Source organism: Coenobita brevimanus, chromosome 112 (assembly GCF_032717465.1).
Source record: "Coenobita brevimanus isolate Jiangsu-jjx chromosome 112, ASM3271746v2, whole genome shotgun sequence".
Taxonomy (NCBI): domain Eukaryota; kingdom Metazoa; phylum Arthropoda; class Malacostraca; order Decapoda; family Coenobitidae; genus Coenobita; species Coenobita brevimanus.
Window position 1 is genome coordinate 5,935,807 of NC_137065.1, and position 8,884 is coordinate 5,944,690.

An 8,884-nucleotide genomic window follows, 5' to 3' on the forward strand; every position below is an offset into this window, starting at 1 on the left:
ATAAATTAACCCATTGGATCCCAGAGTTGCTGGGCGAGGCACTGTTCTGGGAGGGTCCAAAGAGTACTGCCCTCCACCTCTCAGCTCATATTCGTGAAGCTCATAGGTCCCTACCCGGGGTTCCGTATTTTTTTAACATCTGAAAATTCCCAGTTCTGTCTAACAGTGGGGACACTGGGCTCAAATGGGTTAAGCCAGTATCCTGCGAGATACTAATATCCTAGTTAAGGATTTATTTCCTTGCCATTTATTGTGCTGTAATATCTGCTGTCTTTGTCCTGTGTCTGACTGTGGTAATATACGTGTAAAGGTTATTGCCTGGAGTTTTTGTGTCCTGCCTCTCTTTATTGCTAAGCCCCGGTCTCGAAAGAGGACCCCGCTACGTTAGGTGTTCTAGGACCGAGAAGTCGGGCCTTTTTCGCCTAGCATTACAATATATATATATATATATATATATATATATATATATATATATATATATATATATATGTTAGTCAATATCTAAATCCAGGCAATTTGTAAAGTGACTGAACTTTTCAGGCAATATATGAATTGCCTGGTTCACCCAGTCAATTTAGAAATCAGCTAAAAATTGCAGACAATTTACAAAGTGACTAAAATTCTGATAGATTTTCTTGGCATATTGACTAATATGGGGTAATATACTGACATAGACAAACAAACAGTATTCTTGAGTAAAATTTTATTTTCTAAAACCTACGTGACGATAGATTGTGATAATAAAACCTACGTGACAATATAATGTGATAATAAAACAATGAAAGAATAAAATGTGACAATAAAGTAAGACATTAAATCAGTTTTTATTCTTACAGGTCAAACTAAAGTGGCACCGACTATTGCACTTGTGACCTTCTTTATAACATTTACAGCGATTTGTTTGACATTGTTTCTTACTCACAATACAATTGCACTTAGCATAACCTTGACCACCAAACCTAGATGTCTGCTGTACTGCCTGACGAAGTCCTGTTTCCTTGTCTGCACTCACGTCACCAAGGCTATACAGTTGCTGGGTACAAGTATCAAACTGACTTCTACTGTAGCGTCCCTTAAGTATTCTTTCTCTCACGGCTATGCGATACATGTCATTTTCATTACGATCTAAGATAACACCTATAATATTTCGGGGATCAACTTTATCTCGATCAACCAACGGGATGGGAATTGTCACATTATCTCTGGGATTACCGGGGGCATGATCTAAACCACTACGTTTCACCATGCGTTCAGCTTGGGCTAACTGACCAGCAGCTGCTCTTGACCGTTGAAGTGCTATGTTTTCTTGGAGCACATGAAGTCTTCCTGTAGGATTCGAGTCACAGGGTGAATTGTCTGGATAGGCAGAACCCTCGGATAAACCATCTGAATGAACAAAAAAGAATAAAAGGAATGGATTTTTAGCTTTATAAAAGAGATAAGTATTTAATTAATGGTGATAGACTTGACATGTGGTTATGAGCTTAATGAGATCAGTTATCAGTTACCTTTTTTTTTTTTTTTTCTGTGTGTGAGTGTCACTACCTGGATGAGCGAAGTCCTCACGGTGAGTAGAACCCTCAGGTGAATCATCTGGATGAGTAGAGCCCTTCGATGAATCAACTGGATGAGTAGAGCACTCGGGTGAATCATCTGGATGAGCAGAGCACTCAGGTGGATCATCTGGATGAGCAGAGCACTCAAGTGAATCATCTGGATGAACAGAGCACTCAGGTGGATCATCTGGATGAGCAGAGCACTCAAGTGAATCATCTGGATGAGCAGAGCATTCAGGTGGATCAACTGGACGAGCAGAGCACTCGGGTGAATCACCTGGATGAGCAGAGCACTCAGGTGAATCAACTGGACGAGCAGAGCTCTCAGGTGAATCAACTGGATGAGCAGAGTCCGAGGGGAAAGTGTAAGCTCCAAGTAAATCATCTTCAGTAACCATTGTCTTCAAAACCTCCTCTGGAAGTGCAGTTGAGCGTAGACCTACTCTGGCCTCAACACCGAAGAGTGCTTTGTATGGGGACTGTTTGATCCCAGAATGGTAACTGGTGTTCTTTTGAAATTGCACAAAGTTGAGTCGCATGGGCCAGTCACTTGTATCATTATCACCTAACCATGAAACTAGCATGTCTTATATCACAGTTAAGGCGTTCAACTGATCGCTGACTCTGCGGATCCCTTGGTTTACCATGAACCATTAACAAGTCTGGCCAAAGAAGTTTGAATTCCGAAATGACTAATGCTGTAAATTCACTACGATTATCGCTTTGAAGAATTTGAGGTGCTCCAAACATTAAAAATATGTCCATTAGTTGGAATGCAACTCAGTAGCCCTTTTTGAAGTTAAGGGACGCAATATGCAATACTTTGTTAGGTGATCTTGATACACCATTATCCACTTATACTGTCCTTTGGCACAAGACTGCATGTCAACAAGATCCACCTGAGCTCGTGAGCCAAAGTCCTTTGACAAAATCGGTTTAACAGTAACACCCTTGGTCGTACATTTTTTCCGTTTCTTTTGACACTGAACACACAAAGATTTAAACAGTTCTACAGTATCTCGAGTAACGTTTGCATATCTTGACAAAGCTTTGACCATTTTGTCTCTGCCGCCATGTCCCGTAGTAATGTGAGCACGTTTTATTGTGTCAAACATATCCTCATTGTGCACAAAATAAACAGGTTCTTGAGTTCTATCATTCCGTTTTTTGATCAATTTTTCAACGTCACCACACTGAAGAACTTCGTAACGTCCAAGGATGTAATACTGCCGATTTGATTTATTTTTTGCAGATGCTGCTACTCTGAGTTCTTCTGTCAGATTGTAGTACTCAATTTTATTCAGTAGTAATGACTTTGAATCCGATTTTTTCTTCAACATCACTTTCTCGTAAAAAAGTGCTTCCTCAGAACACGCCATATGTTCTACAAACGAACTACACCTCACGGAAGGACACAAGAGTAAATGCCAGGGACAAGGCCAACACACAACTGCACTGGCTAGCTACCCAGACGTCTGTACAGGTCACACACACACACACACACACACACACACACACACACACACTGATAAACTACCCAGACATCATCACACAAACTGCCAATAGGCAAAATGATCGATTACCCATACCTGGATTCAAACTCTAGTTTGACCTGTAAGAATAAAAACTGATTTAATGTCTTACTTTATTGTCACATTTTCTTCTTTCATTGTTTTATTATCACATCATATTGTCACGCAGGTTTTATTATCACATTCTATCGTCACGTAGGTTTTAGAAAATAAAATTTTACTCAAGAATACTGTTTGTTTGTCTATGTCAGTATATTACCCCATATTAGTCAATATGCCAAGAAAATCTATCAGAATTTTAGTCACTTTGTAAATTGTCTGCAATTTTTAGCTGATTTCTAAATTGACTGGGTGAACCAGGCAATTCATATATTGCCTGAAAAGTTCAGTCACTTTACAAATTGCCTAGATTTAGATACTGACTGTAACATATATATATATATATATATATATATATATATATATATATATATATATATATATATATATATATATATATATATATATATGGTAAAAAGCTGAAGCATGGGGGAGAGATAGCAGTAGAATGGATGTGGAAGACGTGCAGATTGGCCTGGGAGGTAGGTAGAGTCCCAGAGGATTGGAACTCAGGTATAATTATTCCCCTGGACAAAGGGAAAGGTGAAAAAGAAGTGTGTGGTAATAATAGGGGCATTTGTCTTCTTAGTGTAATAGGAAAAGTATACGGTAGGATACTTATGGACAGAGTTAGGGAAATAACAGAGGAATTAGTTGGAGAAGAACAGGAAAGCTTGAGGAAGGGAAGAGGTTGTGTAGATCAGATATTCATTCTTAGATCTTTAGTGGAAAAGTTTCTAGAGAAGGGAAAGAAGTTGTATGCGGCCTTCATGGATTTGGAGAAAGCATATGACAGGGTGGATAGACAAGGATTGTGGAAAGTATTAAAAACATATGGAGTAGATGGGAAGTTGTTGAATGCTGTGAAAAGTATGTATGAGTGTGCTTAGGCTGCAGTGCATGTGGATAGTGAAACGAGTGAGTTTTTCTATTTGAAGGTTGGGTTGAAACAGAGATGTGTCATGTCTCCGTGGCTGTTCAATCTGAATATGGATGGGGTTATTAAAGAGATACAAGGTAGGGCAGTGGTTGTTGGAGTGGCCCTAATGAGAGAGGACAGTGTTTGGAAACTCCCTGTACTGTTGTTTGCAGATGATATTGTGTTGTTAAGTGAAGACGAAAAGAAGCTGCAAGGCTGGGTGGATGAGTTTGGGAGAGAGTGTGTAAGAAACGGAATCTGAAGGTGAATGTAGGGAAGAGTAAAGTTATGGTCTTTGAGAGAGGTGAAGTCAGTGAATGTACAGTGAGGTTGGATGATGAGGAAATGGAAAATGTGAGTGCGATTAAGTACTTGGGTAGCGTGATGAATAAGGATGGAAGTTTGGAGGATGAAGTGCTTGAAAGGGTACAACAAGGAAGAAAGGTTGCTGGTTCCTTGAAGGCAGTGATAAGAAACAGGGAAGTGAGCATGGAAGTGAAAAAGTTATTACATGACAGTATTGTGATACCAACTCTAACGTATGGAAGTGAAGTTTGGACGTTGTTGGAAGGACATAAGTCAAGAGTGGGTGCTGTGGAAATGAGTTATTTGAGAGGAGCCTGTGGAATCACATGGAGAGACAAACTGACAAATGAATATGTGAAGGAGCATTGTGGTGTGGATGAGGATGTGATAGGAAGCATTAGGAGAAACACTGAGGTGGTTTGGCCATGTGGAGAGGATGGAGAGTGAGAGACTGATTAGGAGAGTGTGGAGGGGGAGAGAGGGAGGGGAAGGCCAAGGATGAGATGGAGGGATGGAGTGGATATGTATATGAGAGAGGGGGATGTGAACTGGGAGCAAGGCAGTGAAATGGCGGGGGACAGCGTGACGTGGAGGCGGTTTGTTTGCGGCCACCCCGTATAAGGGATTAAGGCGTCTGGCAATAGATAGACAGATATAAAGTTTACCAATACACTGATATTGCCTGATTCCTATATTACCTTCAGTGCTACTGATATTCCTATCTCTAAAAGTATTGAAATTCTCGGTGTTTCACTTAACAATGCCCTCAGCTGGACCTTTTATGTTAGATCACTTGCTAAAACCGCCTCGAAGAAACTTGGATTATTGTAGAGTCCGTAACATCACTGACGAGCATTTAGCTATGATTTACAAGCCATGTGCACTTTCAGCTGGAATACTGCTCACCCCTGTGGAATGGATGTGGAGAGGTTGCACTAAAACAATTGGACAAAATTCAGAACGAAGCTATTAGAATTTTAAATATCCCTACACTTACAACCAAGTTTAAAGGCCGGCTTCGGCGGCCTTCCAGCTTGATGTCAAAAACAGCTGTGTTACAGCCATTTCAATGGCCACAAAGAAAGATATCTACTTAAAGGCCGCCAAAGCCACTTGATGTCAACTGGCCAGAAATGAGTCATAAAAGGGGAACCGGTGGCCTGATAGGACTGGACTTGTTTTATTCTTCAAGTTAGAGCATTTTAGCGTTACCGTTCCCTGCTGTCCAAACTCCCTTGCTATGGACTAACGTCTTTTGTTCCTTTGATTTCTTCTTATCTTAGTGACAGGAAAATAAGAGTAAAAGTAGATGATGTATATTCGAATTTCCACTCAATTAACGCCGGCGTGCCGCAGGGATCGGTTCTGGCGCCGACCCTGTTTCTGGTTCATATTAATGATCTCTTATCTGTCACCCACAATCCCGTTCACTCATATGCAGATGACTCAACACTACATAGTTCATTCACACTCAGACATCCATTTACAAAGACTAATATCTCTACCTCTCAACTCAGTACAGCCATCTCCATAAATCAAGATCTAGCTACAATCAGTGAATGGGGACAAAACAACCTTGTCTCTTTTAATGCTAGTAAAACTAAATATATACAGTTTACTAATAGACAAATATTGCCAGATTCGTACATTACCTGCAGTGCTACTAATATTCCCATCTCCAAAAGTATTGAAATTCTTGGTGCCTCACTTAACAGTGCCCTCAGCTGGACCTCTCATGTCAGATCACTTGCTAAAACCGCCTCAAAGAAACTTGGATTATTGTACAGAGTCCGTAACTTCTTCGCCGATGAGCAGTTAGCTATAATTTATAAAAGTCATGTGCGCTCTCAGCTTGAATATTGCTCACCCTTGTGGAATGGATGTGGAGAGGTTGCATTAAGACAACTAGACAAAATTCAGAATAAAGCTGTTAGAATCATTAACAACCCTGCCATTACATATAAACTACCTCCCCTGCAAGTAAGAAGGAATGTTGCCTCCCTTGCATTATTTTACAGATATTTTTTTTGGCAAATGCTCAGACGAAGTTGCGTCCATGGTGCCACCTCTCCATGCCTTCCCTCGTGCTACACGGGCATCTGGTAGCGCTCATGACTGGAATGTCACTCAGCCATATTGCAGAACTTCTGCCTATCAGAATACTTTCATTCCCCGAACTGCATCTCTCTGGAACTCGCTTCCCCAGAGTTGTTTTCCTCCAAATTTCAATCCACAACTGTTCAAGTCTAACTGTTACAGATATTTTGTGAATAGAGGACACCAGTAATCTGGTGTATGGATTTTTTTTTTTCCATTTGTTTTTCCTTCCTCCGTTCTGTTATTTAAAAAAAAAAAAAACTTGCTCTGACAAAAATTGCACTACAATGCACAGTTTTTGTTGTGTTATGATAACAAATGGACAAACCAACAAACATACAGAGAACGGATCATTACAACATAGAGATACAGAATACGGATCATTGTAATATAGACAGACAACTGAACTATCACCCCCTACAGGTAAGAAGGAATGTTGCCTCCCTTGCATTATTTTACAGATACTGTTATGGCAAATGCTCCGACAAAGTTGCATCCACTGTGCCATATCTCCACGCTTTCCCCTGCACGATACAGACATCTGGTAGCGCTCATGACTGGACAGCCAAACTGCCATATTACAGAATTTCTGCCTATCAGAATTCTTTTATTTCCCGAGCTGCATTTCTTTGGAACTCGCATCCCTAGAGTGGTTTCACCCCAAACTTCAACCCACTGGGGGAGTGGGGTGGCTCAGAGGTAGGGCGTGTGACTCGAGACCGCGAGGTCGAAAGTTCGCGCCCCGCCAGGGTAGCTGCCATTGCTGGGAGGGGTAGCGCTCTCCTGTAACCCTAGCAGGAATATTATGATCTGTCTAGGTCTAGCTCGGGGCAATAATTCCTTCAACCTACGGCTGTTCAAGTCCAACTGTTAGATTTTCTATGAAAGGAGGACAACTGTAACCTGATATATGGATTTTTTTTTTAATCCTTTTGTTTTTCCTTCCTCTGTTGTTATTGTTTTAAAAAATCATCATATATATATATATATATATATATATATATATATATATATACAGTATATATATATATATATATATAATAATAATAATAATAATAATAATAAAATACCACGTTGAGTACACCGCTTTCCGTCTGATTAGCGAAGTTAAGTAACGTTGGGTCTGGTTAGTACTTGGATGGGTGACCGCCTGGGAACACCAGATGCTGTTGGCATCCCTACTTGTCAAGTGGGGTTGGTGGAGGATTAGTGCCCCTCCCTGTAAAACGATTAACTCTAAGCCCTTGGCCACCCCGTTCGGGATACGTGGCGTCTGGCAATGAATGGAAAAAAAATATATGTATATATATTGTTACATAGCCTATGATTTCATCATCCTTTGTGTAATTTTAACGCACAGTATGCTGCATGTTTGATCACGAGCGTGTTCTGCCTCAGTCCCCCCTTCTACCGTTATAGTAGAGTAAGTCGTTCTTTCTGTTGTTCAGAGCAGGATTGTCAACTCTTTGTCCCCATGGCTTCATTTGCGCGTCCTTCTTACAAGTTGTATCAAGCTCTGCTGGCCCCTATATAATGAGCTCAGTCTCTGCATTATTGCCACTTAGATCCACTCCTCATTTTGCTCACATCTCTGTCCTCCCCTGTACAGTTGTTATTATTGTGAGTGCTCAGGAAGTCTCCAACCATCTAGCAGCTGTGTGTAATTTAAGTATAACTGTTGTTGCATTTTTTCTTGTACTGTGTAGCATAAGGTTAATTCTTGGGCCTTGTAAGGTTTTTGTAATTTATGTAAGGTTCCTATTGTCAGCCATCATTAATAATATTTTGTATCTGTAATAATATATCTTGCATTAACTGAGCATTACCCAGTGTATTTTCATTTTATCAGGGCTGACTTAGATAAATTTACTCATGCTAATTTCGTGTTAATAGAGGCTATTGCAGTTAACCATATATTTAACCTGTTTTTTGCCATTACATTATCCTTATGAGTCCTGAATGTTTTGTTGTTAGTTTGAGCATTAAACTTTAACTTGTAATTTTACCTAACTCTTTTGTTTAGAACCTGGAACTTTACGGGACAGTAGTGACTCTTAGTATTCTCACTTAATGTGTACATTATCTTTCTCTGTTCTGTAAAATAAATTTGGCGACCTCATATCAGGATATTCAGGATATTATCATAAGGATATTGCTTGATATTTTGTGACTGTGATTTATTCATGATGTCTACTATTACTACACTTGATGAAGCCAAAGATTTTTTGTCAAATGTGCAAACAGTGTGTGATGTAGAAAACAGAACAAAGAATGAACTTAAGCTTGTTGCTCAACAATTGGGAATTGCTGTTCGCTCTCATCATTCTAAAGATCAAATTGTTGACATGATTAATGAAAGCTTGTTTAATGTAACT

The 8,884-nt window shown here is 39.9% G+C and overlaps 1 pseudogene; it reads left to right on the forward strand.

Annotated features, from left to right (window-relative positions):
* Nucleotides 1-7,565: 7,565 nt before the first annotated feature.
* Nucleotides 7,566-7,685, forward strand: LOC145418180 (5S ribosomal RNA; annotated as a pseudogene).
* Nucleotides 7,686-8,884: the final 1,199 nt, after the last annotated feature.